The sequence below is a fragment of the Marmota flaviventris genome, chromosome 7 (genome assembly GCF_047511675.1).
Source record: "Marmota flaviventris isolate mMarFla1 chromosome 7, mMarFla1.hap1, whole genome shotgun sequence".
NCBI lineage: Eukaryota > Metazoa > Chordata > Mammalia > Rodentia > Sciuridae > Marmota > Marmota flaviventris.
In genome coordinates this window covers 24,660,863-24,678,578 of record NC_092504.1, presented here as the reverse complement: position 1 = coordinate 24,678,578, position 17,716 = coordinate 24,660,863, and positions in this window count along the sequence as shown.

The window sequence follows — 17,716 nt, the reverse complement described above, 5'->3', positions numbered from 1 at the left end:
TAGGTGTAATGATCATAAAGGGAGATCTTAGTCTAATGGTTCCTGAAAAACTTAATCCAGCCCACAAATTGCACTAGGAGGTAGATAGCTCAGCTCCTTTCAAGTCCTAAGATAGCACTGCATTCCTGGCCAACACCCTGGTGGTAACTTTGAGAGATTTTGAATGAGAAGCACCAATCTAAGTGTATACCAAGATTTCTGACACAGAGATTGTAAGAAATAGTATGTTGTTGTCTTTCAGCTGTTTGGTTTGGGATTAATTTTTTTACACAGAAATATGTAAGCAATACAAAGCTATATGTATTTTATCATCATGGTTAGATTAGACGAATTTGTGATTTTAGGGAAAATAAAAATGACGAAAATTTTGAGGTAAAAATAATCGTGTTTCAGGAAGTACTCAACTTCTAAAAAGTCAATAAGGTTTTAATTTGTGATTTCACAATTGTTTCTTTTGCAATTTCCTTAGAAACTAATTTATAAAGTGTCACCATGAATTCAAAGTATTTAAAATAACCTGCAAATATGTGATATTTTCTAATGCATAACTACACTCTACTTGTCTCAGAGAGTGAAAATTTCCATCTCTAGTTTTTGTTGTTGTATTGTTCATGAAATTGTATTATTTTAAATACATGCTATTATGGTATTAATAACGTTTTGTTTGGTGAAAGGAATCTACAATACCGCTAATAAGATTAAGAAATGTTATGAAGAAATCATGGAGCAGAAAGAAACGAGGCACTACCAATGAAAAGCTTATCAAAAAAGTGCTTTTTCTGTTACTATTCAATCAAATCTCTATAGTGGGTTTATTTGTTTTCTATTGTTGCTGTATCAAATTACCACAAATTTGGTGGCTTAAAACAATAGAACAAAATGCAACTTTTACATTTCAAAGGTCAGGAATCAAATACATAACTCATTTATTTAAAAATCAAGTTTTGATAGAATGTTTCTCTTTCCCAGTCTCCAAAAGCTGACCATATTCCTTGGCTTATACCTCCTTCCTCCATTGAAAGGGGCATATTCCCACAGGGCATAGATAGTTGTTCTCCATCACATTTCTCTGACTCATTTTCTGACTTTGCATCAATCTATAAGCACACCTGGGAAAGTTCTCTGATTTTAAGGACTTGTGTAGTTAGAATAGATCTACCAGGATTATTCAGGTAATATTGAATCTCAGGTCTGTAATCTTCACCATATCTGCAGAGCTATTTTTGCTATTCACAACATTCATATGTTTCACAGATTAGAGCATTCATTCTATCTACCAGAGGAGGTTATGGTTGTTGGTTAAAAAGTCTCAAATAAGATTAATTATGAAAATTCTACCTTAGTATTTAGACTCAAAATATAGAAAGATATAAAAATATATAGATTACCTTAGATTTCCCCTAAAAAAATAAATTTAAGATCACAATAAAAATTTTCATTTTGTAAGAAATTTAAATAGATTAGAGAAAATGAATTCTAATAAAATAGACTGTATACCTAGGAAACTTTGTAGAATGGAAAATAATAAACATTGTTATTATAAATCATTTCAATATAAGTGGAATCTGATTTTTATTTCTCTGTTTACTGAAAATCATTACATACAGTAGAATCAGTTAACTTCCTAAATACTGAATTTTTATGTAAATTTAAAATGGAAATCAGTAAAATATTAAAATATCATTATCAAATACTACAATGTGGAAATGGAAGCAACAATAAGAATCACTATGAATAGGAATATAGCTGAAATTAATAGCCCATTGACCATTTTTCAGATAATACTTTTTGGTCCATTAGTTCATCAATTTTATCACAGTGTAAATTTAATACACATCTGTCAATTTCTTAAGATATTTGCTATGTGATATTCCTTCCAAAACTTATATTTTTTGTAGTTCTCATGTCAAAGTTATAAATTTAACTCTAAGCAAAAATAATAAACATTATTGCTAGATATCAGGCACATCTGACTAAAATTTATAATAAATTTTGTGACTAAAAGGGATAGAAAACACTAGTTAAAGAGAAAAAGAAAAGGGGAGTGGGGATTAAACCCTTTGGTCTTTTATATTTCATTGGTTAGAGTTAGAGAATAAAGTAAAAGTTTTTTGAGCATGTCAATATTAGAATTAAATGATGTAACAGTTTTAAAATATTAGTATTTACTGTATTCTAAACTTTACATTATTTGAAACTAAACAAGATTTAAAAACACATATGACAATTTCAAACTACTCAGGGGAGTCATTTTTTTCTAATATTTCAATAATTTTTGAAGATTATTACTCTCAGTTCTGTCACAGACTCAAATTCAGTTTATCACTTGCAGACTTCCATCCCTCGTGTTACGTTTTCCTATTGGAGTTCTCTGTATCCTACTCTGCAATCACAAACCAGTTCATATCATCTCTCCATTACCTCTCCACACAACATCAAGATCCATTAAACCCAATTTTCATTTTTCTCTTCTTTTACGAGCAGATTTTACATCATGATATACATTCCACAAATTTTATTTTTTTCTTATAACTTTGAAAGGAAAATACTTATTTTTAATACAATGAAATTAATTGGACTTTCAAATTGTCACATTGAACCACTGCACCTTGTGTAAATCTAAGATATCTACAGCATCTTAGTGATATTCTTTCTATACCTTGAAACATTTTTATATTTTATTACCTTACTTGCTAATCAATACTATTAATCTTTGTTGTTGCTATTTAATCATTGCTCATAAATTATTCCCAACTGTACTGAAATAGACTGAAATAATCAGAAAACACAAGAAAAAGGATACAGTCCCTAAGAAGAATGACATAGCAAAGCTATCAATTGTCAGATATGCAAGGTCTTTCAGTGTTGTTATTTCATGGGATAAATATTGCATCATCTTTTAAGAAACTGTATTTAAAAACATTGCAATAATTATACCCATGCCCTATTTTCCACCTTTCATTAATTACGGTTAAAATTCACAGACTTTTATTTTCTGTTCTTAAAAGCAAATTAAAAAAAAATATAAGAAGATATTTCACTAAGTTAGAATAGATCAAAAGATTAATGAAAACAGCAGCACTGAGTCTGAATTCTAGAGATGGTGAAATTGATCATAAGTGAAATCTCAGACTATGGATCTTTAAATCATGATATTTTCAATGTCTTTTCTCAAAGTTAATAATTATGTGCGAATTATATTCTTAAGGACAAAAATAAATTATGATATTCTCATCAGTAGTCATTCAAAAGGAAGGACTTCATTATGCAGTGTTTTGTGGAAAAAAATTGTACCAATTCATTTTGCTAACAATAATAAAAAAATTCTTCCATCTTTAATCATTCCTATGTGCCAAAATATACTTGTTACAGATTTTTAGTAGGCAAATGTTGAAGGCAGGTGAATATACAGAGTAGCAGGAGATAAGTAACATCTAAATAAAATACTTAATTGCTTAAGTCACTCTAAATATCATTTAAAATTCTATAAATTAGAATGGTTTGAAATTAGAGAATAAAAATTATGATATGTTCCATGCTACAAAAAGCTGTCACAGTTTCCAAAATATCTGTTAACTATTTTGTTTTGAAGATGCAAAGGTAAAGAAAAGTAGCAGAAGTAATGCTAAATGAACATTCATTAGAAATGTACTTAAAATTGAGAATCAATAGTAATAAGACATATTACAGGGTGACGAATGGTGGTAGTTAATTACATTCAGAAGCATAGTCTCTATGGGTACAAGTGGGAAAAAGACACATGTAAATGGTACACACCTGTAATCCCAGAGACTTAGGAGACTGAGGCAGGAGGATCACAAGTTCCTGACCAGCCTCAGCAATTTAACAAGATCCTGTCTCAAAAAAAAATTTAAAAGGAAATGTAGTGTAGGTTTAAAACACTGGTGGGTTGAATCCTCAGTCTTTCCCCTCACACAAGAAAAAGGGGTAGACAGAAAAGGATACCAAATATTTGTGTTCAATCCTTTAAAATTCTTAATGAATATTTTCATAAAATTGCTGTTCTGTATTCCTTGATTTTTGCTTCTGAAAATGATTTTTTTATTTTTAGAGAGAGAGAGAGAGAGAGAGAGAATTTTTTAATATTTACTTTTTAGTTTTCGGCGGACACAACATCCTTGTTGGTATGTGGTGCCAAGGATCCAACCCGGGCCGCACGCATGCCAGGCGAGTGCGCTACAGCTTGAGCCACATCCCCAGCCCCTGAAAATGATTTTTAAAATACTGGTTTAGGTGGATATGTACACAAACTAGGTGAATCTCTAGGGAACCATGCTGAATAAAAAGAACCAAGCTCAAAAGGTTACATAGAATATAATTCCATTTATGTCACAATTTAAAAAGACAGTAATCTAGATAATAAAAATAGAATATTGGTTAATGGGAGGAGACAGAAAAGATGGGAGGTGGTTGGACTTATAAAAGGGGAACACAAGGGACCTGCACCCTAACTTGATGATATCTTGATTGGGGTGGTGATGAACTTCATGGATCTTGCATGTTAATTTGGATTAAATTGTGTATCCCCACCCTCTCAAAATTCGTATTTTGAAGCCTTAACCCCCAATCTGCATTTGAAGATAAGGCCTATAGGCAGGTAATTAGGGTAAGGAAGGTCACAAAGGTGGGGATTTAGTGTGATAATACTGATTTCCTTATAAGAAGCAGAGGAGATACCAGAATTGGCTTGCTTGTGCTCTCTCTTGTTCTCTTCCTCTCTCTGGTTCTTTCTCGCTCTCATTTTCTCTCCACCTCACCCTCATGCACACAGAGGAAAGACTATGTAATGATACAGCAAGGAGGCCCTCTGAAGCCAGGCACCTTGATTTTTGGAAGCACAAGAAAAAAAAACAAAAACATTTCATACGATGTAATTTACACAGTCTGTGGTATTTTGTTATTGTATCCATAGGGGACTAATACCTATGGGATAAAACTGTTAGAACCGAAGTCATACATGAAATACGTATGATAGCACTGAGAAAAACCTAGATAGGATTAGTGTTTATGTCTGTATCCTGGTTGTGATATTATAATATAGTTTTAAAAAAAAAACTTGGCTTTGAGGGTAAAAGAAAATAAAACAAAAATTTACAGAAAAAATGGATGAAATGAGGTCCATTGGGAACAGGTGGTAAATAATAATTTTTCTCATATACTACATTTTGAAACTTGAAAAAAAAAATTACTGTGATCTTGGCTCCATATATGAGAGGAACTACCCCTGGTCCTCCTTTAATTGTATTCCCCCTGTATCAAGGAATTCATAGGGCCAAGAAGACATGGCCATGAATTAGACGCCCGAGACCCCAGAAATTCATTCCCAAATATCCTAGACTTCTTAGACATTCATGGGTCTCCTGTCTGAAAAGCAGATCATGAAAGATACAGGGGAAAATTATTTCAGCTGGTGTGAATGGAATTTAAACACATGGCCTGGGGTCTACTGTGCTGGCAGAGCTCTTTCCTAGGGGATCCTATAATGCAGCTAGGGAGACAAGGGGGATGAGGTGATTCTGTGATAATTCTTCATATGGTCACAAAAATCCATTTTCAAATTTGTTGTTCCAACTTACTAACAAGGTACAATTGTTAAAGCCTGAGATTTATTGTAATGCTTTCTAATGTTTAAGTATTAAGACAAGTGTGATAAAACTGTTAGAACCATTGATAGTTTTACTTAGAACCATGAATGTTAAGGTAAAACTTGGTTGAAATAATCAAAACTCAACAAAAAAGTTTAATTTCAGCTTCTTGACCTGTGTGAATGTGTGTTTCCTTCCAAGAAAATTGTAAGGGTAAAAGAAATTGAAGTTAAAGCAAAAGTTAAAGGATAAAAGACTGGGTGTTGTAAAAGTTTCTAAGCTGCAAGGTCTGAGTTAAAATGTAAAGGAGGTATTGTTAGGTTACTATGTTACCTGCAAAAACTGAAATTTCGGTAGCTGTTAAGACAATGCTTAGAACCGCCCAGTAAACATTTCCCCTGATTGTCTGGTTGTTTAATAACTGAAGGGGTCTGTGTGGTTACACGCAGGCCTTGCAGGGCCTGAACCAATCAGTTTGAATGTGTACTCTCCTTAGGAATGACCTATCACTCCAGCCTGACCTGTTCCCGCCAATGAATGAACTAATCAGGTTTAGGAGTTGTTGTTCAATTTTCCCGCGCCTAATGATGATTTGTTCTGATGTATACAAAGCCCTCCGCCCTCCCCAAAAAGTGTACTTAAGCAGTGCTCAGCCCCTGCTCGGGGCTCTGGGCTGCTTTCCCTTCTTGAGTGGGCACGGAGCCCCAGCATGCTGGTTCAATAAATCCCCCTTCTGCCAATTGCATGAGTGGTCACTTGGTGGTCTCTTTCTCCGACGTTTCGCGGGATCCTTACAAAATAATATGTAAAATACTTTGGAAGAGACAACCACACAATCCTTTTTTATATATTTCTACCAAGAAATGTGTATTTACTTGCTTAAGTAAAATAATTTTTTAAGTTACTATTTCGAGAAAAAACTTTCTCCAAAATGACTACAAATAGCCTCTTAAATAGAGAGATATCTAGTGGTACCTCACTTAAGAAAAAAAAAATCTGCATTGCACAGAAGATGTGAGGTAGAAACTGAGTCAAGAAATAAGAAGAATGGCTATGGAGGCTGAGACAGGAGGATCGCTAGTTTAAAGCCAGCCTCAGCAACACAGCGAGGTCCTATAACTTAGTGAGACCCTGTCTCAAAATAAAAAGGGCTAGGGATGTGGCCCAATGGTCAAGCATCCCTGTGTTCAATCCCTGGTATCAAAAAGGAAAGAAGTAAGAGGAAGCAAAAACAAATATAAGGCTGAGTTGGAGGAAAGTAGCAAAGAGAACCTAAATGCTTAGATTCTAATCACTAGTGCCCCAAGTGCCACCAGTGCCATTAAAGTTACTGTATGATATTTGCTGTGGTTTCAGTGTTCCCTCCAAAACATGTTGCAATTTAATTGTGTTTGAGCATAAAGAGGTGGGGCTCTGCCCTTGGGAATTGATTGCTGCCATCATCCTTTACCTCTGGAGAGGCTTTACAATGGAATCAAGGTATCTGGGTGAGCGCTTCCCTGTCTCCTGACACCATCTGCTATATGATGATGCAGACAGTAGGCCCTCAACAGAAGCCAGTACATTGACATTGGACTTCCCAGCCTCCGGAATTGTGAGAATTTTTTTTTTCTTTATAGATTACCCAGTCTGTGATATTCTTTTATGATAACACAAAACAGATGAAGAATATTGAAACAACCAATTCACTTTTGAACTTCTCTGGTCTACTAAAAAATTTCACTGTATTGGAGGAGAGTGGAGACCCAGATTACAAATCCCGATTCTCAGATTCTAGTTCCAGAATGATGTGTCTGTTTGACCTTGGCACATGTCATTTTAATTCTGTAAAACTCAATTTATATACCTTTTAAAAAATAAATTCTGATAAAAACAATATATGTTTACTCTAGAAAGTTTGAAAATGAATGATGGTATAAAAAGAAAAATAAATCACCCACCCAGAGGTAACCACTATTAATATTTTGATATATTCCTCCCATTTTTTTTGTCCTAATGGATGTGTCTGTTTACACCTTTTTTTTTTCACTTCAACTTGTGAGCCTTTTCCCATCTCTTAAATATTCTTCTAAAGTACCATTTTTATTATGTGAATAAATATGCCAATACATATTCTATAATGTGTTTACCCTTTCTCACATTTTAGACATTTAGATGGCTTCAATTTTTTTTTTTTACTATTCTATATAAGAGTCAGGTGAAAATCTCTATTTATAAATCTTTGAGTTTATGACTACTTACCTAGGCTATATTCCATGAAAAGTGGATCGCAGGGTCATAAAATATGACCTTTCTGACAAGCACTTGATAGGAATACACAAATTGCTTGAGCCTCAGTTTATTGGTGAAATGAGAAGCTTGCGTTGGATGATTTCAAAGGTGCTTCTCTCAGCTGTAAAATTGTATGTCTATGACTTTTACCCAGCTCACTGTGGACTTCGTGTTAAGAAGTCTATGATTCATTAATCACCTAATGCTTTCTGACACTTAATAATACCTTGAAAACAATACTGCATTCCTGTACTCTCTCTGTTCTGATTCAGAGGACTTGAGGCTTGATTTGTTTGTCTCCTGAAAGCTGACTTTTCAGGCATAAATTATTTATTAAAGAAAAAAATCCCAGTTAAAATTAGCAAAGGTATGGAAGCAGGACAGAGAATAGGATGAAGCCAAGAAACAGTGTCATTGTTACAGAAGTCCTGGACTTAGTCTGACTTCACAGTACTTGCTAGAAGACTCAACAGCTTGTCCTGTTGTGTCCCAGCTCCAACTACACTGAATTCTTCACATCCTTTAACATGCTGAACTACTGCCTCAGGCCCTTTTCATTTGCTATGCCCCCTGCTGGAGAGACCCCTCTCCCATTGTTTGCACTGCTAACTTCTTATCTCTTGGAACCCAGTGTTTGTACTGTCCTCCTCCTTTTTGAGGCCATCTACCAAAAGCAGAATCCACCCACCACGTGAGCCCTTGTGTGTTGACCCATGGTATTTCTCATATTGTAATGATCTGTCCATTTCTTTCTTTTTGTTTTTGTGTTTTTATTTTTATTTACCAGTAAAATAAACTTCTTATTTACCGATAAAATAAACTTTATTAAAAAGTTATAAGAAAAACACTTTTTGTTGGTTTCTTGTAAGTGAAAAGTTAGAACTAATAACTTTGTAGAGCGTCCTTGGATTCTGGCTGCTGCAGTGTTTCTCCCACTAACATTACTAGGATTTGTAAAAATTCTTTTAATTTTTTTAATTGATACTCAAATTTTATTTATTCTCACTAGCCACACATGACAGAATGCACTTTGACACATCACACATAAATGGAGTATAACTTCTCATTCTTCTGATTGTATATGATGTAGAATCACATGGATCATGTAATCATATATGCACACATGGTAATAATGTCTGATTCATTCTACAGTCATTTCTATCCCCACATCACCTCCCCTCCCTTCACTCCCCTCTGCCAAAGTATCAAAGTAACCAAATTTACCAAAGTAAACTCTTTTTTTTTTCCTAGTGCCCTCCCTCTACTTACTGTGAATTAGCATCCACATATCAGAAAAAAACATTCAGCCTTTGGTTTTGGGGATTGGCTTATTTTGCTTAGCATGATATTCTTCAACTCCATCCATTTACTGGCAAATGCCATAATCTTCTTCTTTAAGGATGAGTAATATTCCATTGTGTATCTGGACCACATTTTCTTTATCCATCCACCTGTTGAAGGACATCTAGACTGGTTCTATAGTTTAGGTATTATAAATTAAGCTTCTCTAAACATTGATGTGGCTATGACATTGTAGTATGCTGTTTTTAAGTCCTTTGGGTTTTAGCCAACGAGTGGGATAGCTGGGTCACATGAGGTTTCCATTTCAAGTATTCCAAGAAATCTCCACATGGCTTTCCATAATGGTTGCACCAATTTTCAGTTCCACCAGCAATGTATGAGTGTACCTTTTCCCCACATCCTCATCAACATTTATTATTGCTTGTATTCTTAATAATTGCCATTCTCATGGAGTGAGATGACATTTTAGAATACTTTTTATTTGCATTTCTCTAATTGCTAGAGATGTTGTACTTTTTCCCATATATTTCTTAATTAATTGTATTTCGTCTGTGAAGTGTGTGTTTAGTTCCTTAACCTATTTATTGATTGAATTATCTGTCTTACTGGTGAAAGATTTTTGAGTTCTTTCTGTTTCTGGAGATTAATGATCTATCTGAGGTTCATAAACTTTTGCCAGAAATATTACAGAAGGACTGCTGAGCACTTAGCATATCATACAGGAGATCCTGGATTATTATGTGTCTCCTGACTGGTCCGGCCAACTTGTATCTTTAGATGGTATTTTAGAGTTGTTCCTTTGTAAACTTAGTTATTTTGTACTTTTTAACAAGTAATTGATGACTAGTTTATAAAGATAAAACATATTATTCTTCATAAAACCTTTACCCCCATATTTTAATACCAGTTGTTACTTGTCTGAAACAGTTACTATTACAATAATTCCCAGTGATTTTCTTATTCTAGTATTCATTCTATATTTATTTATTCATGGATATTTCATGATAAATAAAGATTTTATTTCTATTTTTAAAATTAGGTGTTCATTAATTTTAAATATATGTTAGTGTAATTTTACGGACTATTTATTTATTTATTTTTAATTGATTTATTTATTTTAATTAGATATAGATATCACAGCAGAATGCATTTTTATTCATTGTACACAACTGTAGCACAACTTTTCATTTCTATGGTTGTACAAGATGTACAGTTACAACATATATGCAGTCATACATATCCTTAGGGTAATGATATCCATCTCATTTCAACATCTTTCCTGTCCCCATGCACCCTCTACCTCCTCTCCCTTTGCCCAATCAAAGTTCTTCCATTTTTCCCATGCCTCCCCGCTCTCCTCTGGATCTGCCTCCACTTATCATAGAGAATGGATTATTTATTAAGATTTTTTTAACTTTCTTGCTTTAATACTGAAATTGCCCTAAATGCAGTCAATGTGTCTCTCTTCCCATCCCAATAATGTAATTTTTTGGCTAATTCTTTAGATTCCGTTTTTCTCCATTTATCATTCTGGAACCAGCTATTTCTCTAAAGAGTGATGGTTTCTTGGGTGGAGAATAGCCTTTAGAAACCAAGAGCTTTGTGCTGAGAATATTTGCTATTGGGGCAATGTCCTTGCTTCTGTTTTTTTTTTTTTTTTTAATTTTTTATTGTTGGCTGTTCAAAACATTACATAGTTCTTGATATATAGTTAATAATAATATATTGTTTACTTTAAAATTATAGTAAACATCAAGACTCTCACCATAAGAATTAATGGTAAAAGAAGTGAGATGCTAATTAGCTTGATCCAGTCATTCCATGTTAAATGCATATGTCAAAGTGTCATAATTTATAGAATTATGATTGGTAAATTTAAAACAATAATTTTTAAATAAAAACAAATTTTAAAGTTTAAAAACATTTATTATCTTTCTCCCTATTTTTATTTCATAGGAATGTGCCAATTTTCTATTGATATATAACAAGCTAACATAAACATTTATCCGACACTCATTTATTAGAGTTTTACCAAAAAAAGACTAATATGGAGTGGCTGGACTCTCTCTTTATGTTATCACAAGATTAAAATAAAAATATGGACCAGACTGAACTCTCATCACAAGGCTTTGGAGAAAGAAATATTTACTTCCAAGTTCATTCTGATTCAGTTCCTTGGGGCTGTAGGACTGTGGTTCCCCTTTCCTCAGTGGGGGTACCCTGCACCCTCAAGCCAAAAAGAGAGCATTAAATTCTTCGTGTGCAACAATTCTATACTTTGCTTATCTACCACTAAGTAGAGAAAACTTTGAATATAAGGAGTTCACAGAATTAGGTTAGGCCTACCTAGATAATGCCAATAAAAATAATCTAATCACAGGAGAATTCAAATTGTTCATATTCACAATGATTATTCAGAACTTGTGTTTTAAAGGGGGAGAATTTGACCATATTAAAATTCTACATATTATAAGGACATTACAGTTGTAAAGCAATTCTTCAAAGACTGCCACTTTTCTTTAGTCTCAATAAAGTATGCTAGGAATAGCAAAAAATATTACCTTTATTAAAATTTAGATTAGTAACAAAAGTTTCAAGGTACTCCAGCAAACTGGTTGAATTTGTCAAGTGATAATGGGAGTGGAAACAAAGGTTATTAAGAAATATTTTTACTTCAAATTCAAAATTCCCTTTATAAAAGTTCATAATAATTGGTTTTGTGCACCCATTATCATTGCTCTATTACATGTTATTTGATTATAAAATGCTAATGTCATTGCATTAATATGAGATTTTATCATTTTTTAAATGTTTATGTAAATCTCTCTGTCTAGTATGGTATAGGAAAGCAGTGGTAAATTTCTTTATTTCACACGTAAGAGTTGGAATATACATGTAACAGTTAATGAATAAATTAGCTGGTTCAGCGAGATCCATGAAGAATCACACGAAATAATACATATTCTGACTATTTATTCTGATAATTAATGAAAAAAATAATTACAGAAGAAAAGCTACTGAAGTTTTAGTCAAACTCAATACAGATATAAAGGCAACCCTTATACTTGGAAAAACAGAATGATTACCAACTCTGTTGATATTTTTTTTAAATTTTTTATTGTTGGTTGTTCAAAACATTACAAATTTCTTGATATATCATATTTCACACTTTGATTCAAGTGGGTTATGAACTCCCATTTTTACCCCATATACAGATTGCAGAATTACATCACTTACACATCCATTGATTTACATATTGCCATACTAGTGTCTGTTGTGTTCTGCTGCCTTTCCTATCCTCTACTATCCCCCCTCCCCTCCCCTCCCCTCTTCTCTCTCTACCTCCTCTACTGTCATTCATTTTTCCCCCTTGTATTATTTTTCCCTTTCCCCTCACTTCCTCTTGTATGTACTTTTGTATAACCTTGAGGGTCTCCTTCCATTTCCATGCAATTTCCCTTCTCTCTCCCTTTCCCTCCCACCTCTCATCCCTGTTTAATGTTAATCTTCTTCTCCTGCTCTTCGTCCCTACTCTGTTCTTAGTTACTCTCCTTATATCAAAGAAGACATTTGGCATTTGTTTTTTAGGGATTGGCTAGCTTCACTTAGCATAATCTGCTCTAATGCCATCCATTTCCCTGCAAATTCTATGATTTTGTCATTTTTTAATGCAGAGTAATACTCCATTGTGTATAAATGCCACATATTTTTTATCCATTCATCTATTGAAAGGCATCTAGGTTGGTTCCACAGTCTTGCTATTGTGAATTGTGCTGCTATGAACATCGATGTAGCAGTGTCCCTGTAGCATGCTCTTTTTAGGTCTTTAGGGAATAGACCGAGAAGGGGAATAGCTGGGTCAAATGGTGGCTCCATTCCCAGCTTTCCAAGAAATCTCCATACTGCTTTCCAAATTGGCTGCACCAATTTGCAGTCCCACCAGCAATGTACAAGTGTACACTTTTCCCCACATCCTCGCCAGCACTTGTTGTTGTTTGACTTCATAATGGCTGCCAATCTTACTGGAGTGAGATGGTATCTTAGGGTGGTTTTGATTTGCATTTCTCTGACTGCTAGAGATGGTGAGCATTTTTTCATGTACTTGTTGATTGATTGTATGTCCTCCTCTGAGAACTGTCTGTTCAGGTCCTTGGCCCATTTGTTGATTGGGTTGTTTATTATCTTATTGTTTAATTTTTTGAGTTCTTTGTATACTCTGGATATTAGGACTCTATCTGAAGTGTGAGGAGTAAAGATTTGTTCCCAGGATGTAGGCTCCCTATTTACCTCTCTTATTGTTTCTTTTGCTGAGAAAAAAACTTTTTAGTTTGAGTAAGTCCCATTTGTTGATTCTAGTTATTAACTTTTGTGCTATGGGTGTCCTATTGAGGAATTTGGAGCCCGACCCCACCGACTGTAGATCGTAGCCAAGATTTTCTTCTATCAGACGGCGTGTCTCTGATTTGATATTGAGCTCCTTGATCCATTTTGAATTCACTTTTGTGCATGGCGAGAGAAAGGGATTCAGTTTCATTTTGTTGCATATGGATTTCCAGTTTTCCCAGCACCATGTGTTGAAGATGCTATCCTTCCTCCATTGCATGCTTTTAGCCCCTTTATCAAATATAAGATAGTTGTAGTTTTGTGGATTGGTTTCTGTGTCCTCTATTCTGTACCATTGGTCCACCCGCCTGTTTTGGTACCAGTACCATGCTGTTTTTGTTACTATTGCTCTGTAGTATAGTTTGAAGTCTGGTATCGCTATACCGCCTGATTCACACTTCCTGCTTAGCATTGTTTTTGCTATTCTGGATCTTTTATTTTTCCATACGAATTTCATGATTGCTTTCTCTATTTCTACAAGAAATGCCGTTGGGATTTTGATTGGCATTGCATTAAACCTATAGAGAACTTTTGGTAATATCGCCATTTTGATGATGTTAGTTCTGCCTATCCATGAACAGGGTATATTTTTCCATCTTCTAGGATCTTCTTCTATTTCTCTCTTTAGGGTTCTGTAGTTTTCATTGTATAAGTCTTTCACCTCTTTTGTTAGGTTGATTCCCAAGTATTTTATTTTTTTTGAAGATATTGTGAATGGAGTGGTTGTCCTAATTTCCATTTCAGAGGATTTGTCACTGATATACAGGAATGCCTTTGATTTATGCATAGTGATTTTGTATCCTGCCACTTTGCTGAATTCATTTATTAGCTCTAATAGTTTCTTTGTAGACCCTTTTGGGTATGCTAGGTATAGAATCATGTCACCTGCAAATAGTGATAATTTAAGTTCTTCTTTTCCTATTTTTATGCCTTTAATTTCTTTTGTCTGTCTAATTGCTCTGGCCAGTGTTTTGAGAACTATGTTGAACAGAAGTGGTGAGAGAGGGCATCCCTTCCTTGTTCCAGATATTAGAGGGAATGCCTTCAATTTTTCTCCATTCAGAATGATGCTAGCCTGAGGCTTAGCATAGATTGCTTTTACAATATTGAGGTATGTTCCTATTATCCCTAGTTTTTCTAGAGTTTTGAACATAAAGGGATGCTGTACTTTGTCGAATGCTTTTTCCACATCTATCGAGATGATCATATGGTTCTTATTTTTAAGTCTATTGATGTGGTGAATAACATTTATTGATTTCCGTATATTGAACCAGCCTTGCATCCCAGGGATGAATCCTACTTGATCATGGTGCAAAATTTTTTTGATATGTTTTTGTATCCGATTCACCAGAATTTTATTGAGGATTTTTGCATCTAGGTTCATTAGAGATATTGGTCTGTAGTTTTCTTTCTTTGAAGTGTCTTTGTCTGGTTTAGGTATCAGGGTGATGTTGGCCTCGTAGAATGAATTTGGAAGTTCTCCCTCTTTTTCTATTTCCTGAAGTAGCTTGAAAAGTATTGGTATTAGTTCCTCTTTAAAGGTTTTGTAAAACTCTGCTGTATACCCATCCGGTCCTGGGCTTTTCTTAGTTGGTAGTCTTTTGATGGTTTCTTCTATTTCCTCAATTGATATTGGTCTGTTTAGGTTGTCTATATCCTCCTGACTCAATCTGGGCAGATCATATGACTTAAGAAATTTATCGATGCCTTCACTATCTTCTAATTTATTGGAGTATAAGGATTCAAAATAATTTTTGATTATCTTCTATATATCTGAAGTGTCTGTTGTGATACTGCCTTTTTCATCCCGTATGCTAGTAATTTGAGTTCTCTCTCTTCTTCTCTTCGCTAGCATGGCTAAGGGTCTGTCGATTTTGTTTATTTTTTCAAAGAACCAACTTTTAGTTTTGTCAATTTTTTCAATTGTTTCTTTTGTTTCGATTTCATTAATTTCAGCTCTGATTTTAATTATCTCTTGCCTTCTACTTCTTTTGCTGTTGTTTTGCTCTTCTTTTTCTAGGATTTTGAGATGAAGTATGAGATCATTTATTTGTTGGTTTTTTTCTTTTTTTAAGGAATGAACTCCAAGCAATGAATTTTCCTCTTAGAACTGCTTTCAATGTGTCCCATAGATTCCGATATGTTGTGTCTGTGTTTTAATTAATCTCTAAGAATTTTTTAATTTCCTCCTTGATGTCTTCTATAACCCATTGATCATTCAGTAACCTATTGTTCATTCTCCAAGTGATGTATTCTTTTTCCTTCCTTCTTTTATCGTTGATTTTCAGTTCCATTCCATTATGATCAGATAGGATGCATGGTATTATCTCTATTCCTTCATATTGTCTAAGAGTTTCCCTGTGACATAATATATGATCTATTTTTGAGAAGGATCCATGTGCTGCTGAGAAAAAAGTGTAACTGCTTGATGTTGGGTGGTATATTCTATATATGTCAATTAAGTCTAGGTTATTAATTGTGTTATTGAGTTCTGTAGTTTCCTTATTCAACTTTTGTTTGAAGATCTGTCCAGTGGCGAGAGAGGTGTGTTGAAGTCTCCCATGATTATTGTATGGTGGTCTATTAGACTCTTGAACTTGAGAAGAGTTTGTCTGATGAACATAGCTGCACCATTGTTTGGGGCATATATATTTATGATTGTTATGTCTTGTTGGTGTATGGTTCCCTTAAGCAGTATGTAGTGTCCCTCTTTATCCCTTTTGATTAACTTTGGCTTGAAATCTATTTTATTTGATATGAGTATGGACACTCCTGCTTGTTTCCGAAGTCCATATGAGTGATATGATTTTTCCCAACCTTTCACCTTCAGCCTATGTATGTCTTTTCCTATCAAATGCGATCACAAAACAAGACCCAACAATGTCCTTGCTTCTAAGCTCTCAGTGCTGACAAAGCAACAACCCCCATTGTTTCCATGCAGAGCCATACAGGAAAACACACACATGTATGCATATCCATGCCCATGCCTGTCTTGCCATTTAGATCTATCAATATAAAACTATCATTCCACATAGGTAATTTTCATTCAATTTCAACATTTCAGGTTTGTTTTTGTATTCCAGTTCGTTCTTCACAAATGCTTAACTACTTTATTTACAACGAGAGACCTTTTTCCCTAATAATTTTACTTACTGTATAACCCACCATATAGCCAACTTCCTAACTATGTAGACTTGTGCCAAACAATTTTTCTTTTCTTTTCTTTCTTTTTTTTTTTTTTTTTTTGGTATAATGAAGAGAAAAAAAAGAGTAAGAATGTGAGAGAGACACAGAGAGATTTTATTCCCCACCAGAATTTACCTAATATTTAGTTAATATAAAGTGCTCAATTATATTTATTAGATCAAGGAATGAATACATTGTGTATATGTGGTGATTCCATCTGAAACAATTGTTTTTTCACAATAATCCCATGTAATCATATAGTTTTCTAGTTTTTAATAGGTACTTAATAGATATTTGTTTAATGATTAATAGAATTAAAGTGTTATTTGTTATAATTAAATAATTTTAGCAACTTGTATCTGGTACCACTCCCCTTTCCTATAAAAACATAAACGATTTCTCAATATTGTAATTAATCACAAACATTATATTTAAAAATGTATATTTTTCAGCATTTAATATATCACTGAAATGCTCTCACATTATAAAATGGAGCATATTCTAAAAGAGAGGAAAAAAACTGGAAAAAATATAGAATAGTCTAAAAACTAACTAGATGTATAGTCAAGAAATTCATACCGTAGCCGAACATGGTCTCTTTATAACATTTGCTAAACTGGTCATTTTCTTTGTAACTCCCCCTGCAGATTAGATATTACTATGATCTCTCAAAGATAAAGGAAACAGATTGAGCTCTAAAATTTGCAGTAGATTTTCTAACAACTGAGGGTCTGAAGCAGAATTAAAACTCAAGCAAGTTTAACTTCAAAGCCCGTATGCTTTACCTTGTCTTTGAAATAATAAAGACCTCAGTGCCAAATATAACTTCTCAAACTAGATAGGTATGATCTGCTCTGAGAATTCCTCCAGGTGCAAACCCATCCATATTTAAAATACTCTTTCTGCTCAAGGCATGCATGGAAAAGTACTGGGCAAGCCTGGTAGGGAAGAACAAAATTCAGGTTAGA